The following is a 21698-nucleotide window of genomic DNA, read 5'->3' on the forward strand; positions in this document are numbered from 1 at the left end:
AGTTCCTGGATTCTTGGCATAGCTTGCTGGACTGCCTAGTAGTTAAGATGGAGGAAAGAGAGAGAGACAATCTCCTAATTCAGGCAGGGTCCCAGTTCTGAAAACATATGCCTTTCTGACCCATTTGCTTTTATCACATATGGTTATTCATTCACTTTTAATTTGATTTTTTTTTTTTTTATAGAGGCATTTTTATTTATTTATTTATTTGTTTGTTTGTTTGTTTGTTTATACATGCACTGGGTACAGTCAGAAGTGCGGGAGGGTGAGAGAATTCACCAGAGCCAGAGCGGGGAGCAGAGCAGGCAGAAGGACCGAAGTACACTGCTGAGGGGAGCAGCGGGCGGCAGGAGAGGTCTGCGCGCCATGTGGGACCCTCCTCTGGTGGCCGGGGAGCAGCCGGGGAACGAACCGGCGCTGCAAAGGCTGCGGGCAGCTTCGCAACCCAGCGCTCAACCGCTGCGCCACCGGGGAGGCCCTTCATTCACTTTTAATGGTATGCTTTTCAGTCCATAAATTCAGGTGTGGGATAAATATAGATTTCTGTTACTCCTAACTGAATTCCATTTCTATTTTTAGTCTCCATTAGACGGAGTAGATGCACCTGATCACAGTCCATCCACCCCCTCCCTTTCCCCAGAGACTGCATCTAGGTTTGGTGTGCAAAGGTGATAGGAGGAAGGCCACCTGGTCTTTGATATCACCTGTCAGTGGCATTTGTCATTATAAGTCATTGATCAGCCCACATCACCATGGAGCTGCCCCTTACTCCTGGCTGCAACCAACCTTGTTACTGTTGGGTCATATTCACAGGTGTCACTAGTTACCTCCTATGCGTCACAGGATCGTGGGAAGCTCGGTGAGGTGTCTATGTCCCCAACTGCTTAGACACATTGTGTGGCCACTTTGGCTCTTTTGGGCCTTCCTGCCTCCATCTTCCCTTCCTCTGAGGGTCCCCAGTATGTCCCTCTGAGGATACTGCCTTTTTCTGCTGCCCTGGTCCTGAGAATAGAACTTGTAGGCCTCTATCCTGGTGGCCTGACTTTACCATACATCTCCCTTCTAGTTTTTTCCTGAATCACCCTGGAAACACTTTTGAGTCTGCAGGGGAGTGGGGGCACCTTGCTTTGTCAGGTTTTCCTCCAGAGGTATTTAGCTAAACTGTGAGTTCTTGCCCATCTCCCAAGAACTGTGAGTTCTTGCCCATCTCCCGAGATGTGAGCTCCTCATCTTCAGAGCTCACAGGCCAAGGAACACTCCTGACCCAGTGTGATAAGGGGCTCTGGAGGCAGGGTGCAGAGGCCCCTGGGAGGCCCCCATCCAGACCTAGGAGGCAAGAGCCAAGCCTGAAAGTGGATGGAGGCAGATAAGCAAGGAAAGGGCAGTTAAGTTGAGACAGGAGCCTGTTCAAACGTGGGTAGGCATGGAGACAGGCCTCCGAGTGGCTGCAAAGGAACGCAGGTTGTGTCTGAGGTGAAGCTATGAAAAAGGTTGGAGACAGAGATCTGGTAATGAGAGGTTTTGGATGTTAGGCTTAGGCATTTGGATTTTATCTTCAGGAAATGTAGCTCCATGGGAAGATTTTTAAACAGGCAATGATAGGGCAGGCTTTGTGCTTTTAGAATGTTCTCTCTGAGCCAGGGTGGAGGATGGGCTGGAGTCAGTACCAGTGAGGAGCCTGGTGCATGCCCCTGCCTAAACTCCCCCCACCCACCCACCCAAGGAAAGATGGGGCTGCAAGGGGAAGAGGGAGACAGTGTGCATGGAACACGTTCTGGGAGGCTAGAGGGCAGGGCCATCAGACTTGGCAACTGAGGGTATGTGGGGGTCCCCACCTCTAATGGAATCATTTGCTGAGTTGGCAGGATGGCAGCCACAAGGGAATGTGAGATTTAGTTTAGTCCGAAGTCCATTTTAGTGTTGGAATCATCAGGCAAGGAAGCCCTCAGTTCTCCACTGCTGAATCTCAGCAAAGACTTGAGCAGAAAAGCCCCATCATGTTGGAAAGAAGCAGCCTCTGGACCCTCGTACTTTTTAAATCGCTTTGGACTGTGGGTTGCCTGGAGGACCAGCCTTAGCAGATGACCAAGACGGCAGCTGAGTAGGCCCGAGTCCCAAGGCACACTAGGACTCACTGAAGAAGAAAGTTCCAGCATTGTTCCTGGGGGGCTGCACTATCCCATCAGAGACCCAGATGCCTCTCTTGATTTGTGCTCCCTGTCCTTAGCTGTGGGCCTTTGGTTTTCATGCTGAGCCCTCTTGTTGGCGAGCTGCATGCTGCCTCCTACTTTCAGCGCTTGATGAAATAGGCCAGTTTTCCAGGAAACGTTACCTTTTCCCTGCTTCAACCCGTATATTCACATTAGCACCTGAGGTATTTATTTGTAACCCCAATGTGGGCAAAGTGTGGGGTGTTAGGCTTTCAGCTGGGCTGTAAAGCATTGTAGAGGCAACTGGGCTATCAAGGGAACAGTGTAACCTTTGAATCCCAGCCTTTCTGTGAGGGTTGAGTTGCTTCCTTCCCCTTCGATTGTCCCTTTCAGTGTCACTAAAATGGAGACAGTCAGAGATGGTGAATGTACAGGGAGATGAATTTTGTGAAGTGCCTGGCACCGTGCCTCACACACAGTGGCTCTCTCCTTTTCTCTGTGAGCACCCCCTCCTTGCTTTCCCACCTGTCCCCACGCAAGGGGAGGTTGTTAGGTGAAAAGGACCATCTTAGGAAAGGACCAAGTTCAAGCCTCTGAAATGAATTGCTAATGGTAAAATTTCACTGAGTTATTGAGGGGGTGAGGGATTTGAGGTGGCATGGGTAGGGAAGCTATGGGTTGCTTTGGCTACTATTTTTTTTCATCCTGTTCTTGCTGCACAGATGCTGCATCCGTGAATAGAGGCAAAACTGGGAAGCAAGAGGGTGATTTTAAGTCTTAAAAGCCACCTGTGACATCTTAGGGTTCAAGCTTCAGAATTAGAGTCCCCCTCACCCTCATTAGCTTCCTGCATTCTGCCTGTCAGCCTGGCAGAGCTGTGAGTAAGCACGGAGCCCGCTTGCCGCAGAGCAGCTGCCTGGCGTGCCGCTGAGTCACTGCCGCCTGCCCTGGGCCCTGCCTGCCAGGTGGCCACTATCTTTGGACATTTTTATTTTCCTTTGCAGAGAAGGATAATTATGGCTTCCGTGCCCTGTGGCTGTATACATTCTGCCTGCCCCAGACAGAGGCAAAGATCCTTTACAAAACCCTCCTTTTTTTTCAAGGAAACCGGGGGATGGTGGAGGAGGGGGAAATTTGTGCAGAACTGAGGTGTGCAGAAACACAGTGTGCAAAATGTAGGAACCTTTCAGGATTTGCAAGAAGCTTAGCCCTGCGCCATCAATCACCTCCAAAGCTTGTTATGCAAAGTGGCTTAATTGGCCTACAGGTTGGTTGAATTTTAAACCCACGGATTTTACTCAAGTAAGGGAAAGGAAAACAGATTTGACAGATTCAGGATGGAGCTGTGTGGCTTACACAAACACAGAAGAAAAACATCCGGGGGACAAAACAGGTCACAAGTGGAAAATGATAGATGTGGATGATAGATACAGATGGTTAGGTCCATATAGGTACACAGATGGATACATAGAAACAGAGATATATAGATACATAGAGATGGATAGCTAGATATGGTGGGGTGCATAGCAGGTAGGCAGATGGATGGATGGATGGATGGTTGGATGGATGGACGGATGGATGGATGGATGTTAGTTGAGAGTGAGAAAGGGGTAATGAAGATGTCAGGAGCTTTGGGACTGTGGTATGTTTAAAAAACAATGCAATGGAAGTTGTTCCAGGCAGATGCTGGGGTCTGAGAAGTCAACCCAGAGTTGTGTTGATTCATCCTAAAGAGCTATTTCACACCCAGGTAAGGCAGAATTAGCTAAAAAAGTCATCAGTGGAGCTGTGTCATTAGGGGGAAATAATCATTTCGGATTTAGGGTTTACTTTAGCCATCATAATCCTGGCTTTGAATAGCCACTCTGAGAAGCTGGGTAGCCTTGAGTTAATTATTTAACTTATTTGGATCCCTGTTTCCTCACCTACCGCTGAACGCTTATTTCGTGGAGAGGAGGCAAGGAGGTAATAGATGTGGCCAGCATAGGGTTAGAACTTGGTCTATGCTTGTGGTTACACTCTCAGGTATTCCCCTTTCTTTCCCAACACACTTGAATTGTAGATGAGCAGAAATTTGTGCCAGGTCCATGTTGGATATAGGGTATAGATTTGCTTGATTCATTTCCCACATGTTCCCTAAATACCAACTGTGCGTCTGGCAGACACTGCTAAGCCCTGGGGACTGACTTAGGGGGGAAAAGACAGGAGCCCTGTCCACAAAATGCTTCCCAGCTGCAAAGGGAGATAGATGTTCAAATGACTGAGAATACTTTGCATAAGCAAGTCCTCACTGAATGCCAGGATGTCAAGGTATGCCCTCATTGGGCACCTCACGGTGATTAAAGAAGAGGAAACTCCCCCAGGTCCCCACACCCAGTGTGTGGCAGAGCCTCGGCTGGAACACAGGCCAGCCTGACCCCAAAGGCCTTTCTCAAAAACATGTAGTTGCCAGGTGTGTGTCCCAAGCTTCTGGAGGATGACATCAGTCTCAGCTGTGTCAGAAAGTGCTCAGACACTAGAGGTATTCATTTTCAGAGTCTCCCATTTGGGAAGGATATAATTTTGAGGAGTCTAGAGGAAAGGGTTCGAGAAGAGTTGGCACCTACTGGTAGCAAGGAGTGTATTTCAGCCTGTGTGCATGTCTGCGGATGTGCGTGTTGTCTGTGCCAGTTGCTGGGAATGCGTGCACATATCTCTGTCTGTATGTTTGCACATCTGCATCTGAAGGGGCGTGTCTGTGTCTGTGTGTCTCTCTCCCTTTTTATAACTCTACGAGTTTTAAGTTTATATGTGTGACTGTGTTTGTGTGTAAGTGATTGTGTGTGTCTCTGAGTTGGGGGGCGTGTGGATGTCTGTGTATATGTATTTGTGTGTCTCCTGATCTGCATGTGTGCCTGGGGTGTGTGAGTGTATTTGTGTGTCTGTGTGTGTCTCTACCTAGATGTGTGTCTCAATTTGTGTGTGTGTATATCTGTGTGTGTGTCAGGGGTATGTGTCTCGATTTGTGTGCATGTGACTTAGGGAATAGGCCTGCATGTATTTATGTGTCTTTGAATCTCCAGGTGATTCCATGTGTGTGTCAGTGTCTGTATCTGTAAGTGTGTGCTTCTGGGGGTGTGTGTGGTGTGACCCACTCCTACCCCCCTTCCCCTTCAGCCCCAGTTATTTCCATGGAGCTGACTGAACTTGTCCTTCAGAATAAGGAAACGACAACCTCAGTGCTTTTAGCCTTATCTCCCAGCCTGCAACTACCAAAGGAAATTAGATTTACTTGGCACAACCTGCTCCTTATGATGTCATTTTGGCTGTGATCTACACATTCTGCTCTCCTAGGTATTTGTCTTTTGACTGGTTGATGAATACCCGCCAATGCAGAGATTAAGGGAATATGAGTTCTGAGTTTTTGTTTGTTTTTAAGAATCATGCCAAGGCTGGAACATAAACTGTCCATCTTTTGCTGTGGAATTAGAATCCAGGGCCAAGGAGATAGAACTTTGACTTTGAAATGCTAACACTTTGGTTCAAGCTGTGTGACCTTGGGGAGAACTCTTTGCCTCTCTGAACCAGAGTTCTTTTTATGTGCTAAATTTTAGAAAGTCTTTGGAGCAGCAAATAGGTTGATAGATGAAAATGTTCTCAGAAATCCACAAAGTCCTTAAATCATAATATCAAGGCAGTGAGAAGAGAAAAATATAATAATATGCAAAAATGTCCTCAGAAATCTACAGCCCTTGAATTATATAATGTCATTTCAGTGAGGCCCACAACTCATATGTCAGGCAGACGTGGATTTGGGTCTTGCTCCATTCTCTTTCCAATGTATGACCTTGAGCAAGTCATTATACTTTTGTGAGTCCCAGATTTCTTCTCTGTTAGATATGATATTATATATAAAGCACTTAGCCAATTGCTGGCCCTGTGAAGGCCCCCCAAATGGGAGCTCTTCATATTTTTAATAATACACCAGGGGAGATGGCAATATTAATATCTGTCCACTTTCAAACCTTCCATGAGCATAAGCAAGATAGAGCCTCTGGAAGTGCAGGGTGAAGTAGGCGGTGTGATAAAAGTGATTTACTATATTTTTTTACTATTTCAAGATGCAGCATCAGCAGAGTGTTCTTGGCATCATCATATTCTTGGCAAGCAATTTGCATTTCATCTAGAACTCAGAGGATGTTCTAGTTACAGAGAGAAGCTGAGAATGAGGGGGCCTCCAACCTGGAGTGGTCTAGGCTTTCTTCCCCAGGACCCATCCCAGCCCCTCTAGCTGCCTCCTTTCTCCATGATTTCACTCCACTGGCTTTGGAAGATGTTGCCTCTGCCCCAGAATATCTCTCACCTTCGCTATACCCCCCATTCCCCCCCAACCATCTGGGCTGAGCTCCAGGTGCCTCTGTCCAGGCGAAGGCATTTGTCCCTGCTGTGTCCCCAGTGCACCTGGTACTCACCTTTTGTGCATGACGTCCAGGGCGTTTGAATCATCTGCTCTGTGGCCTGACTCCCTCCCCACCGGTGACTTAGGGGGACATCTGCAGAGTGAACACAGAACAATCAATTCTCTTCTCATTTTCTGTCCCAGCCCCTCTGATGGCAATACCTTCAGAAATCAATATACTCACTTGATCTGAACCCACCTCTGACAGCTATTTTGCTCAATAGCAGAGATCCTGCTGAAATGTGCCTGTTGATTTTGGTTTGGTTTGTTTTTCAAGCATATAGGTTTATCTCCTCTGAACAGCTTGTCCTCTATAAGAGTACCTCGAAGAGCACCTCGCAGACCAGCTGACATAAGATTCCCAAGTGTCTGACCAACTTTAGGGCTAGTTTGTGGATTTGCCATAATGACATCAGGTGTCATTATGGGGCCTGTGGCATCAGTTTAGAAAGTGGTTGGGACCCAGGATCTGGGATCGGACTGCCTAAGTTCTAAGCCCAGAGATCATGAACCTCTTTGTACCTCAGTCTCCTTGTCTATAAAATGGGGATGCTTAATAGCACATTCCTGCCTCAACTGGGGTTTTGTCAGGATTAAGTGACAAAAGTAAAGCCTTTGACCCAGTGAGGCTGAGCTGGTGTTTCTGTATGTTACATTTGCAGGCAATGGCAATTCATCAAACCAGGGCCTCCACCATGACAACGACAGAGAACATTGAGAGTGAGACACCTGCCTCCATCCTGTCAGAGCTGGGCTCCCAAGATTGGGCAATGGAATTACTCTGAAATTTCAGATGAGCCTTTTAGTAATGGGGTGTGCAATTCAAGGAGAAATAGATGTTCTGTATGTACCCTATGAATTGGATGTCTTTGTCTCACTTTGCAGCAACCTGCACCTAGCTGACAGTCTGCTTGACATGTGGACTGGTTCCTTGTACAGAGTGGGGGGTCAGCAAATGACAGCCCTCAGATTAAATCTGGCCCACAGCCTGTTTTTGTAAATAAAGTTTTATTAAAACACAGACACACCTAGTCACTTACATATTGTAACTGCAACAGACCACAGGGCTTGTAAAGTCTGAAATATTTTTGATCAGGGCCTTTACAGGAAAAGTTTGCCAACTGCTGGTATTAGATTGAAAAAAAAAAATTAGAGGCCATTTGGGTTGAGCTCAGTGGTAAGCTGAGTACCATCCCTCTCTTCACTTCCCCGTATCCCTGACATTGGTGAATCAGAGACCAAGTCAATACAACCCACTGTATTTTGAGCATTTGGTCTCCCATTTCATCTGCAAATGCTCAGCCCTATCCTAACTTTAGCCCAGCCCTCTCCCATCCTTCTTGACTATCATCCACCAGGGCCACCACCAGCCTGTCAAGGGTCTGGTTGAGTTAGATAAAGGTGTCTTCTCTGGTAGAGACAGCTCGATGACACACATCAGTGATCAGCAGGAGGCCCCCTGTGCAGGAAAAAACACCTTACCCCACTGATTATACCCAAGCAATTACGGCTCTTATACTTATTGCTTCTGTATTAAGTCCCCACCTAACACCATCAATACATTGTTAGAAACTCCCACTCTAAGTGAAATGACATATAATAAAAAAAAGATTCTTGAATAATATTGTTTTGGTCAATGCCCCCAGGACTGTTTTTTCCTCATCAATCTTATAATGAAGCAATGCTGAATGAAAGGATGTTTTTAAAAGGAACCTACTCTATTGGCTCCTTGCCTCCAGTTTCTCTCTATCCAGGCAGTCCTCCACACTTGAGCTAGAATGATCTTTCTAATAGGCTATGACCCTTTCCCTTTCAACCTCTGCTGGACACTCCCAACCCTCAGGACAGGGTTCATGTTCCTGTGCATGATATTTAAGGCTTGTCATGGTCTGATCTCTGCCAGGCTCCCAGCCCATGCTGTGCCCATGTCTCACCCTTGCCCAGCCTACATCACACCTGAGCATTATCAGACAACTTGGGGTTCCCTAGACCCAAACCTCTATACTTGTTCATACTTTTAGGATTGGCACACATTTGTACATCATGAAATACTCTTCTCTTCCTTGTATCTATCTGGAAAATTCCTAGTCATCCTTTAAGTTCATCACAACTACCTCCTCCACGTAACACCCTCCCTGACTATCTGAGGAGGACTTGGGCACTCCTTCTGTGGTTCAGTCCAGACTCCACACACCATGGTTCACGGCCCATGCACAGGTAGGAAAATCAATGAAGTAGACCTTGACCAGAGCTTTTTGAAAGATGAACTTGTCTAGAAAACTAGAGCCTGAATTGTTCTTTGTCAGGAATGGTTATAGCATAGGAGGAATAACACAGGCTCTGGAGCCACACTGCCCTGCTTGGGTTCAAGTCTGGTTGTACAGTTTATTAGCAATGACCTTGGGTTAATGATTTCATCTCTCTTTGCCTCAGTTTCCTCATTTTCAATAGAATGATGATAATGATAGCACTTTCTTCCTAGCTTATCATGAAGACCAAATAAATCTATATCACCTATCATTGATATCTCTCTCTCTTCTCTCTCTCTCTTTCAGAAACATCCCCAGTCATATAGACACAATAACCAGCGTGAATGCACATACAGGTGCATGTGACTATGGTTTCGATGACTATCTGGAAGCCTCTTTTCTGACTGGAAGCTGTTCTGAACCTTATTAAAGTAATTATATGATTTTATTATGATGTTTGGGGATTATTTTCACTCTCCTTTACCAGTCAGGGGTAGCTAGTATGTCTCATTTAGCTCCACATTCTAAGCACCTGCCATCATGCTTAGTAGATGCTTTTTGAATAAATGAGAAAATGAGGCCTAGATCTGGAAGCGCCAAGCCAGCATAGGGTCTCTGTCCTGCAATTGTAGGGACCAGACTCCTCCAGCCACAGAGCTGGTGTGGGATTTGGGCCACTTTCTCATGCTATCTGGTGCCCCCAGTTAGACTCTGCGACCACAGCCCTCCATCAGTGGGAGGGAGGGAGGCCTGAGGGACTCTCGAGCGAGAAATGGAGCTTCCCAACTGATGCTTAGGAAAATGGAAACTCCAGCTGACCTAAGAGATTTCTATAATGAGAGAAAACCAATTTAAATGCAAATAGCCCACAGCTAGTTGAGGAAAAACTCTGTGAGGCAGAGAAAGGATGGGAAAACAAATGCAGCCCTCATCACGAGGCTGCTTCCCCACTGCCCAGAAGGATTGCTTTATCCATTTAGGATTAAAGTCTAAACTAGTGACAAAGAGTCACATGCATTGCTGGCAGCATGTCCTGGTGCCAGCTGAGAAATGGGTGTCCCTCAGGGGGCCAGTCATCCGTCAGTCACTGCCGGTTACTGAGCCACCAGCAGGTATTGGTTCATGCAGCACATCAAGAAGGGAAGAAGGGGCCTCCCTGGTGGCACATGAGGTTGAGATGCAGCACTATGAAGCTACCCACAGCCACTGAAGCATGAGTTCGGTCCCCGGCCAGGGAGGTGACCCACATGGCGCAGCAGACCTCTCCTGACTCGCCCGCTGCTCCCCTCAGCTGTGTATTTCAGTCAGTCTGCCTGTTCTGTTCCCTACTCTGTCTCTGGTGAATCCTCTCACCGCCCCCTCCAACACATACCTCTGGCCTGTACCCCAGTTCTTGTATGCATAAATAAATAAATAAATAAATCTTAAAAAAAAAAAAAAAGAAGCTCCCAGGCATACCAGGTCTCTGAGGGGCTCACAAGCCTGCAGAAAGTCAGCCTGAAGTAATTCTGATTCTGGGCCTGTGTTAAGAACTTATAATTTATTGAGCATCTACTAATTGAGCATTTGCTACGTGGCAAGTCCAGTACTACATTATGTGGTGGTGATTCCTCACTTCTCACATGACCCCAAGAGGTAGAGTCTGTTATTATTCCCATTTTACAGATAAAGTGAGTTTCTGGGTTTGGGTAAGAAACTTGGCTCTGGTTGCTGGGATTGGCACCCAGACTGAATGGCTCTAGTACTCACTTTATCTCTCCCAAGTGCCAGGAAGAGGCTGTGGGTGATGGGTCCTGGAGACCTCTACAGAGCAGAGCTGCCTAAAGTCATGATGCCTTGGGACAGAGTTGCCACTGGCTTTGACCTGGGGCAGCAAAAATGACCCTATTCAAGAAATCAAGAGATGCGGGTTGCTTTGTCACTAACTGGATGTGTGACCTTAGGGGTTACTTTCCTTCCCTGGACCTCATTTGCCTACATAAAATGAAAGGATTGGCCTAAAATTATTTTACGCTATAAAATTATATAGTTCTAGGGCTCCATCTACCCTGAAGAATAGCTTTGCCAGGTGATAGACTGCCTTTTCTGCCCTCCTTCATGTTCCACCCTGCCCTCTGCCCCTGCAGGTCTGTATCTGTTGCAACACAGCACTTTAATTTTCTCCTCTGGTTTCATAATTCAAGGGCAGCACCATCTGCCACATTAAATCTATGCTTTCTGCTAGCCCCCTTCTCCAAACAAGAGATGAATAAAGTCCTCCCGGTTTAATTCATGGATGGAGCAGGAGCTGGTAAACCCAAATGGGGGCAGCTTTGGCCTTGCAAGATGTATTAATCCCTTAATCTTCTGGCTGGGCCCCTGTGCCCATTCTGTCATTTTCACGCTTACCCCAGCCAAGTCCTGATGTTAATGATGACGACGACGACTACGATGATGATGATGATGATGATGATGATGATGATGATGATGATGGATAGATAGATAGATGGATAGACAGGTAAACATTTAATGAGGCTCTTACAAGTCAGGCATTTTATTTAGTGTATTGCACATTAATTTATTTCATCCCACCATATCTTAATGAGGAAGGGATGAATAATAATAACTCCATTTTATAGATCCTGAAACTGGGGCCCAGGAGGCTTAAACTTGTCAAAGTCTGCACACCTGATAAATAACAGAGGCTGAGTTTGATTTGGCTGGGGAGATAAACACATACACATGAGGACAACCATCCTGCTAGGGACAGGGTTTCACAGCTGAGCATCTTGACCTTGGATCAAGGTCATTCTCCTCTATTCCACATTCATTTGACACATTTGGCACCAAGTGCCAGTACCAGAGTCTACTTTCCATGTTGGGCAGCCTGCAAAGGACAAGACCCACAGAAGCTGCTCTCATAGAGTTGAGTGTGCCCCAAACCAATAGCCAAATAAAGAGACATAATCATTTTAGGTGATCAAATGCCACCAAGAAAATACAATAGAGGACAGGCGAGAACGAAATGGATGGATACTCGAGGAAGTCTTCCTGGAGTAGAGGAGCTTTGAGTAAAGACTTGGGCATTCAGCCTAGCTGTAGGGTTTCTCAGCCTTAGCACTACGGACACTTGGGCCTGATAACCTGGGTCTTCCCTGTGAATTATTTGGATATTTAGCAGCATCTCTGGCCTCTACCCATCAGATACCATATCAGCTCCCTCTCCAGTGTGACAAGCAGAAACAGTGTTCAAAAATCCCCTCCATTCCTGAGCCTTCCTGGTGGTACAGGGGTTAAAGTCTGAGCACTATCAAGCTACCGCCAGACATTGCAGCATCAGTTTAATCCCCGGTCAGGAAGCTAATCCACATGGTGCAGCAGACCTCTCCTGTCTTACCAGGTGCTCCCCTCAGCAGTGTATTTCAGTAGATCCACCTGTTCTGCTCTCCACTCTGTCTCTGGTGAATCCTCTCACACCCTCACTCCCGCACCTTTGGCCTATAGCCCAGCTCTTGTATGCATAAATAAATAAATAAATAAATAAATAAATAAATAAAATATTTATTTTAAAAAAATGTCCCCACCTGGGAGGTAAAATCACCCCCTTTTGAGAACCACTGAGACATAAGATCAGCAAAGCAGGCAACATGGTGGAAGAAATCACAAGGTGGGCAGAAAGTCTGAGAAGCAGGAAGGAGGCTGGTTTGGCTAGAGAGCTGGGGGCAGGAGGGTGAGGTCAGGGAAGGAGGGCAGGCTCCTCATGGCAATGTGCTCTTTAAAATTTGCTAGAAAGTACTCGGCAACACTTATGAATAATCTTCTCTTCATCAGCTGTGCCCAGGACATAGGACATGCTCCAAGGTGAAAGCTCTTCTCCAAGGTAGTTGGAGAAGACACTTGTGCCTGGGAAGGCAGCTGCCAGCCTGGGGCTGTCCACGGTAAAAAAAATATTCCAGATAGAACTCAAGCAGGAGGTACTCTAGAGGCAGCGTCCATAGTTCAGGGAAGGCAATGTCTGGGTCACTTCCTGAATAGGAGGTGGTGGGCAACTGTGACCTTCACCTTCCTAGAGCCCGTGCCCTTCCATTTTCCTTTAGCAACCAACCTGCCCAGCCTTGCTGTGCAACATTTTGCTAGATTTTCTAGTCAGGGTGGCCCATAGTCTAGCCTCACCTAGCCCAGATATGAGACCCAAAATTAGCCATCAGATTCTTTCTGGAATTAGAATATTGGGCACAGAAACCTAAGGGCAGAAATTGGCTACAGTCGATTTTTCTAATGGAAATGGAACAAGGCATGTTCCTCTGTCCTGGCATTAATTTTTACTATCTCAGCTCTCCAAGAGGCAATCTTTGCTCTCTCTTCCAAGGCCTAGTTTTTTAGCTTTTCCTTTTAATGCCCTTTGAATATTAGATCTATTTAATTCGCCAGAGTAGGTTTCTGATACTTGAAACCTCAACTAAAATAGAAAGGTACAATGTGAACAGGGAAAAGAGAGAGTCGATTTCAGATTCATTTCACTCGCTACTTTATATTAAACAAGCTGCGGGCCTCCCTCTCTCCCAGCTGCAGCCAGCAGCTTCTCCAAGGCCAGGTTTCTACCTTTTTCTTTTTTGTAGCTGCAGATCTCTCAGGTTTGGCTTCTGCTTTGTGGGATAATTAGTTTAATGTCATCTTCCCCTACCATGCTGGTAGTCCCATGAAGACAGGGCAGATGGAGCTGACTGGGTGACCAACTGTCCCAATTGGCCTTGATCTGGGGGCACGGATGGGGGAAGGGGCCCCCAGGACAAGGACTGCCAGTGTCGCAAAGTTCCCAGCACGTGGCGACAGTGGTTCACCTACCACCGTCCTCAAGCATCGTTTGTCCCTAACGCTCAAGAAATTTATGCTGAAATTGGAAATTGCCAGCACGAGGCCTATTCTCTCACACCTATTTCTTCATGCCCACTATGTGCCAGGCATGGGGCCTTCTGGAAAAGAAGCCCCAGCAGCCAGGGCTGGAAATGTAGATGGGAACCAGACTGGAGAGCGTCTTGAATGTCAGGCTAAGCAAGCTGGATGCGGCACAGGCACGGCAGATCCCGCCGGTTCAGGAACAGAGAGACGACAGGGAAGCAGGGTTGATGTAGGGGCAGTCTGGGAGGCTCCTCCCAGGCTCGCCGACAAGGACCCGTGTACGGGGGATGAACCCAAAGTTAGTGAGCTGTGTGGTCGTCTCATCCTGGTTACATCCTTTTCCAACTCAAGCACAGCCATCTGCTTGGTTCAACAAGCAGAAAATCCACCCCCAGGAAACGTGAATGTATTTATGGATATGCGATGAATCCTCTGCCTTCGCTCCTCCTGGAGCTCCAGTGGCCCGACCATGCTGCGAGGCCATCTCCTGGATGGGTTTCAGTGGCCCCCCCATCCCCGCCCAAGGCGAGGGAGCATTGACGTGCTGCCAAAAGCGCTTTTGAATGGAGCCTCACAGACAAGTTTAGGGCTGGACTGTCTCCAAGAAGAACACATCTCTAGTTCTGTAATGCAGCTCCTCACTTCATAGAGGGGAAAAGATCTTCCCAGAATGTCCCCAACAGGGGAGAAACAGGGTGGTTCGTCCCTTTGCTTTTCTCAATAAAGAACTGAATCACATAGAAGTGGACTCCTGGTCCCTGGTGGACAGGAGAAAGTTCTAGAAGGTAAACAGACAAAGCGATAAACACATTGGACCCTGTGATAAGTGTTTTTCCTTTTTAAATTCTCATTCAACCCTTCTTATTATACGAAGAAGAAAATCACATTTTGGTCCTAACATCTTGAACACCTCTCTGAACCCAGAAAAAAAGTAGAATTTAATAATACTGTTTTATTTTCATGGTATTTCCTTTTATGAGCAGCTTTTACTTGTGCCATGTGGGATTAGCTCTCCATTTATGGCAGTGAGTATGATTCTCTTATGAATAAATGTATTTAAGTTTTAAGTGTGAGACAAAGAGAACCAGTGAGGGAAAGACTAGGTCAAATGGTATGCCACTATTGCAAAATTACTGGTGGGCCTCTGAAAGAATTGAAGTTTGAAAACAGGGGTAGAGGTCAGAGGTTCCATGACCCCCAGGCCACTCACCAAAGCAGGTGCTATTCAGGTCATGAAGTAATGTCCAGTCTGAAATGGAGAAGGTGGCTTCTTCCATGAATTCAGGACGGGGCACTGAAACTCTTCATGTGACCTTGGCAGACAGAAACCTCCTGAGATACGTGAGATAAGGGAGAGCAGATCTGCTATTGACTTAGTCAAAGACCCTCCTGATGGGTATGTGTGTGTATGTGGGGGGGAGGGGTTTCCTTTCTAAACAAAGAGCTGTATGTTCATTTATGTATGGTTTCTATGAAAATCCAATGAAGTGATACTAGTGGTACTAAGGGGTGAAGGGTAGGAGCAGCAGCTATTATTATATGTCAGAACTCAGTGCTAGTCTCTACCTGTGCTTCTAAAGCCCCTCACTTAATCCTTCCAGCAGCCTATATTGGTAATGCTAACACATTTAGGGAGCACATACTATGTGTCCAGACCAATTGCCAGCATTTAGTACTAGTAACAACCCTCAGAGGCCAGTGTTATTTCTCCTGCTTGACAGATGAGAAAGTTGAGTTTTGAGAGGCTAAACAACTCACAGTTAATTACAGAAGCCCCCCTCCCCCACTTTATCTGCTGTTTTGCTTTCAGCTATCTGTCATCAATCAAGGTCTAAAATATTATGAAAAAATGAGATACATTCAAAGAGAGACCACATCTACATAAATTTTATTACACTATTATGCAGTATTGTCATCATTGTTCTATTTTTTATTAGTTATTGTTGTTATTCTCTTACTGTGCCTAATTTATAAATTAAACTTTGTCATAACTATATAGAAAAAAGCATAGTATCTATAGGGTGGGGTACTAGCCACAGTTTCAGGCATCCACCTGGGGTCGTGGAGCATCCCCCATGGATAAGGGGGTGCTGCTGTGCTGGGCAGAAGGAGAGTCAAGGCTAGGCAGGCTGGTTCCAGAGCTTGCCCCCGACTATCACTTCCACAGGGGTGGGTAAAATCTCTATTTTGCAGTGTTGGACTGAGGGCTTGATCGGTAGAATAATTAACCTAAGAGCACACAGCTACTGAAATGTAAAGTCAGCAAAACCACTTTCCAAGAGGTGTGTTTCCTTGAAAGCAAGTTATTTCGTTAATTCCACAAACATTGATTAAGCGTCCAGCTGGTGGGGAAGCCCACAGTCTGCACACAGGGGCCTTGCACTGGTCAGCTGCAGCGGGGTCTGCAGGCCCTCCCCCCTCTCCACCAGGGGGAGGAATCCTGTGACTTCTCCTTGGGGTCTCTGGGTAGCGGGGTAAATCTCAGGCAGACCTGGCTGTGTGGCAAAATCAGAAACCTGAAAAGGGCTGTAGAATCTGGTTTCTGGCTCCAGTTCTGCCATTGTCTACTAGAGTCACTTTGCACCTCCCATCCTCAATTTCCTCACTGACAATTGTTGCTGATTAAAATGGCCTGACTTACTTCCTAGGTGTTTTGGGGAAAACCCAGCGAGATTTGGTTAGCAGACTTTCCAGACTGGAGTGCCCCGTAAGGGGTAGCTATTCACATTGCTCTATGGTGAGTTTTGTTTTCTTTTTAATAGAAATTATTTTTTTTAAGATTTATTTTATTTATTTATGCATACAAGAACTGGGGTCTAGGCTGAAGGGGGAGGGGGGCTTGAGAAGATTCACCAGAGACAGAGTGGAGAGCAGAACAGGTGGATCAACTGAAATACACTGCTGAGGGGAGCAGAGGGCAAGACGGGAGACCGGAGAGGTCTGCTGTGCCTTGCCATGTGGGTCAGTTCCCTGGCCAGAGATCGAACTCTTGTTGTAGTGTCTGGTGATAGCTTGATAGTGCTCAGACTTTAACCCCTGCACCACCAGGGACACCCCTCTTTTTGTTTCTAATTATAAATGGTTGGGAGTTTCAGGGCAGCACACAGAAAGAAAGATTGTTCATTACCCCACTGCCCACTGATGATGTCTATGAACCTGTTTTTGCAGTTCCTTTGAGATACTTAAATGTGATTTAATGTCAGTAAATTCATTGCCTGACTCAAAATCCAGTAGCTTTTCATGGCACGTGGAATAAAAACCAAACTCCTTCTAAGAACTTCACCTTGGCTTTGAATCTCTATGCCATCGGGCCCTACCTGCTCCACTCACCTCTTCTCTCCCACTCACCCACTATTTTTCTTCCTTTATTTGGTTTTCTAACACTCCGGTCACTCTAGCCTTTGTCTTTCTGCCTGAAATGCCCCAAATTATCATGACTGGATGTTTTTCAACGTGCAGGTGACCATGGAAGCATCAGAGAACCCCACTCTCCTCACACGTCCGTCTTTTCTTTGAGGCTTTGTGCCACTCTTGAAATTATCTTGATGGTTCCTGAGTCTCTATGTTCACTTTTTGTTCCCCACAGATATGCTGGGCTTGCTCCCCTTATGCCCCCAGTACCCAGAAAATTGCGTGGTGTACAACATAGCAACTGTTTGGTAAGTGAGCAGATTTGATTCATGTACACTTAGTCCTTGAGCAACAGACATTTGAACTTTGAGATTCAGTAGAGGTGGATTTTTTTCAACAGATGTGTGTCTGGCTTTCCATATGTGTGGGCTCCACACTCGCAGGCTCAACACCTGCAGGTGTCAGGTGGCTGAGTCTGCGGATGCAGAGCCCACAGATAGGGGAGTCTGACTGAAAGGGACTTGAGCATCTGAGGATTTTGGTACCCAAAGGGGACCCTGAAGCCAATCCTCCATGGATGCCAAGGGACAAGGGTAGTTAAGTTTTGGGGGAGTCCCAAGTTATATGTGGCTTTTTGGTTGAGGGGTCTGTGTGTGTGTGTGTGTGTGTGTGCGTGTGTGTGTGTGTGGCCAGCACACCTAAATCCTGTGTCATTTAAGAGTCAACGGTACTTTCAGCTGACATCATACTGTGTATACTGTATTAACATTTTGCAACTTGATTTTGTCACATAATATGATGTGACCATGAATTTTAACGGCAGTGTAGTATTCCATTATACAGCTGTATCACTGTTTTTAAATAAGTCCCTTTTAACTGACTAGTTGAGGCATTTCTGGTTCTTGAGTTTGTAAGTAATACAATGACAACCAGCTTCATACACACACCCAGTTTTGCTTGACTCCATAACCGTTTCCCCAGGATTAATTCCTTGCAGTATAATTGTGGAATCAACAGGTGTGCTTGGTTTTAACCCCTTTATTATATGCTGCCAGACTGACTTGAAGAAAAGTTGTTCCATCTCTGAGTTTGTTTTAACTGTGCTTAGCACATCGCCTTCTTAATGGACTCCTCTGGAAGCAAAGGGAATGTCATTATCTCCTTACCCAGGAGTGCTGAGGTTGAGGCCACTGCGGAAACCTTCCTTTCCGTCACTGAGCACTGCTGGCCACATCCAACGCTGTATGTAGGAATCCTTGGTCTTGATGAACCAAGCCTGGACGTCACTTCAGCCAGAAGTTTATCACTCTGGAATTAGCCTCAGCCAGACTTTGCCAACTGCATGTTCCTTCTCTCCCTCTCCCAAACACACCTCAGGCTAGCCAACTGGCCTCTCCCTGAGCCCTGCCCATACCTGGCCAAGTCCTCTGCACCTTAGCTCACCTACCTTCCCTCTTGCCTGCTCCACCCACTTTTCCAAGACCCAGTGCAAACCTTCAGCCTCCTTCCACCTTCTAGACAGCCCCTTGGGGAGACCCTCTGAACCCAAACTTCTATAACTCTGACTACCAACCATCTCACTGCCTGTTGCTGTTTTTATTATTTGTGCCTGAATAAGTTTAAATCACCAACTAAGTGTTTCTTTCTCTCTGGGAGCTTGGTCATAGTACTAGTCTGCACATTTGGGAGAATCCAGGCTGGGGCGGAGCCTCCACTCTGCTACCTAGCAGTTCAGTCCATTTGGACACTATATTTAATCTTTCTGAGCCTTGGCTTACCCATCTGTAAAATTGAGATTGTCATAGTACCTGAGTGACTCTGAGAATTCAGATCATATAAAATGCTTTATTAGTTTGGGGTCTGCCATAGAACTATCGCTCAAAACAACAACAGAAAAATGGAAGGATTTCTCTGAAATTTGCCCTCCTGTACCTTTACAGAGGCTGAACGAGTAACCTGACATTGGGAAAGGAATATTGTGGAATGCAATGAACAGATGGTGTGTAAGCATTCATTGTGCGTCGATTTTGCCTTACTGACCAGCACCCAGGGGAACCAGAACCATTATCTCAGAATCACAGGGCAGGAAAAAGAGAAATAATTTCTATCATTAGCCAAAACCTCACTAAGATCTAGGGCCATTGCTGTCCTGAGAGTGAAGATATGTGATCTGATTTCATCCCCACACTAGCCTGACAAAAAGATATTTATTCAGTCTCTCTGATAAAAAGAACTACCTGCCATGTGCTAGACCTACACAAGACATATTTTTTAGCTGTGATTTCATTTAAACCCTCACATTCCATGAGATAAACATTATTACCGAAGAGGAAGCAGAGTCAGAAAGTTTAAGCAAACTGCCCAAGGGCTGACCAGTTGCAAGAGATGAGCCAGGGTTTCAAAAAAAAAAAACAAAAAAAACAAAACAGATACTTCTGCTTTGTCACCTGACTTATTGACGTTCTCGTAGAACAGAACTCTGCATTCATTGGGCGTTCAGTAGGAACTGAGTTGCAACCACGTGGTGATCTTGAACCTGCTGACAGATGCTTTAGAGGGAGAAGTTTCTATTTCCGGTGCCCACTGTGATCTCCAGGGAGGTTTCCCCACCCCTGCTCTGCCGTCATGGAGTTCTTGTTTTTCTCTGGGCCTATGACTCAGCATGCTGCTCCAGATGGCTTCCTGCATTTCCAGCCCTGGTGGCTGGGGTGCTGAGGTCTGGGTGCAGCAAACTAAAACTCCAAACTTGCCACAACCCAGAGAGGAAACCCTCCCTCGTCTGCCCTTTAAAAAAGACCGGTGGGGTCCACACATGGCTTGTGGTGGTGACTTCGTGGACCCCCGAACACTGTCCCTCCCTCCAAGCCACAGGACCCTCACACTCCATCCCAGCATATCCTGGAGGCCCGGAGAAGGCCATCTGGGCCAAGCTCGGGAACCAGTGAAGGGGAAGGGCCCTGCCTGTCTCCTCCTTGGTTTGTTGACCTTATGTAGTTTACTCTACCAGCCTCAGTGATTACCCGGGGGCACTCTTATTGCCTCCCGCTGAGGGTCGTAGACTTGGGGCTATCAGGTAAAATATGGAAAGTCCAGAGGTAGACTCTGAGTGCTGGTGTCTTGTCGAAAGTCATAAATTAAGCCCAGCACCCAAGGTGATGGCATTAGAGGTGGGCCTTTGGGAGATGAGCAGGCCATGAAGACAGAATCCTCATAAATGGGATGAGTATCCTGATGAAAGAGACCCCAGGGATCTCCCTCGTTGGGTCATGTGAGGGCACAGGGGCTGTAGTGGAGGAGTGGTGTGGGTACAGGGCTGACTGTACCCAAGGGGGCACATCCTATACGTCCAAAACACTAACAAAGAAGTAATAAAAAATAAAGTAAGCAAAGAGACAGCTGTCTATGAACGAGGAAGCAGGTCCTCATTAGCCACCAAGTCTGCCGGCACCTTGCACTTAGACTTCCCAGCCTCCAGACCTGTGAAAAATAAATGTTGGTTTTTAAGCCACATTATCTATGTTATGTTGTCTTGTATGATACCCAAATGGACTAAGCACCTGGTTGAACCTGAATTTCAGGTAAACAATTTTTTAAATGTAATTGTGTCCCAAATATTGTGTTTGAATTTAACCAGGTGGCCTGTAACTTTATTTGTTAAATCTAGCAAGTCTATGTGGAATGAGATAACAAAAGTGAAAGTGCTCTGTCACCTATCAAGAGCCGTACACGTAATAATATCTTCACCATGAGACGTCTGCTTATCTGCTCCGGGGCCACCAGCACAAAGTGGGTGGCCTCAGCATCAGGCAATGGAGAAACCTGTGCCACCTCAACCTGACAACTGTGAATCCTCAATCTTGTTTGTCATTTGACTGGTTTTTGGACATTTCATAGCTGGAGTTTCAGTGCTTCCGTCTTTCATCCCCCAAAATGTTTAAATGAGAAATATCAAGGCAGCCAGCACCTAGAACATTGCCTATGGCATATCCGGACCAAGTTTGCTTTTGCCTATATGGTTGAAGAAGAAAATAGCATGACTTGTATGAGTAATAAAAGATTCTTGTGTACAATATTTAGCTCCAAGATATTTGCAGAGCACTGCTTGGCATAGAAAAACAAAGGGAAGTAACTAGCACACTATATATAGATGACTTGTTTAATTTAGATTTGGGGTGTCTCCTCCTACCAGAGATCTAAATTTTGTGGAGGGAGGGATTTTTGTCTATTTTGTTACTTAGAACAATGTCTGTCCCAGGAAGGGTAGAATATTTGATTACCTGGAATCATTTTGATACATTAAGGACAAATAAGTGCCTTCATCATCTATCTATTGGAAAGAAATTTTTCTGAGGCCAGGCAACCTCCTGTTCTTGCTGAGGAGATGATAGTAATGTTCCTAAGTTCCTTAGAGTAACTTTTACCACTTCGCAACAGAATCTCCCCCAATTAGTGATCAACTCAAGGATCTAGTGACTGAGGCCCAAGGGCTAGTGCTTGGACTGCATTTCCCAAACTCTCCCAAAAGATCTGCTGCCATTGTTTTTTAAATGAATTTGTCACTGGTTACCAAGACACTCATGAATGTCCATAACCCAGTGTTAGTGCTTGGATTCAGTGATAGGTTGGTTACAC

General features: G+C 46.2%; 1 long non-coding RNA gene across 4 annotated transcripts; it reads left to right on the plus strand.

The window, feature by feature from the left end:
* The first annotated feature begins 413 nt into the window (after nucleotides 1-413).
* LOC119235854 (uncharacterized) lies at nucleotides 414-20775 on the plus strand. Of its 4 annotated transcripts, XR_008550376.1 has the most exons (7): nucleotides 414-496; nucleotides 7251-7431; nucleotides 9144-9268; nucleotides 16364-16452; nucleotides 17302-17374; nucleotides 19007-19065; nucleotides 20731-20775. It is a non-coding gene; the product is annotated as an uncharacterized LOC119235854 (long non-coding RNA). The 4 variants fall into 4 exon arrangements; XR_005122927.2 differs by lacking the exon at nucleotides 20731-20775 and having other exon boundaries at nucleotides 19007-19413; XR_005122926.1 differs by lacking the exons at nucleotides 414-496; nucleotides 20731-20775 and adding an exon at nucleotides 824-859 and having other exon boundaries at nucleotides 19007-19413.
* The last annotated feature ends 923 nt before the right edge of the window (nucleotides 20776-21698 follow it).

Source organism: Talpa occidentalis, unplaced genomic scaffold, assembly GCF_014898055.3.
Source record: "Talpa occidentalis isolate TD23 unplaced genomic scaffold, MPIMG_talOcc4v2.1 talOcc4.9, whole genome shotgun sequence".
Taxonomy (NCBI): Eukaryota; Metazoa; Chordata; class Mammalia; order Eulipotyphla; family Talpidae; genus Talpa; species Talpa occidentalis.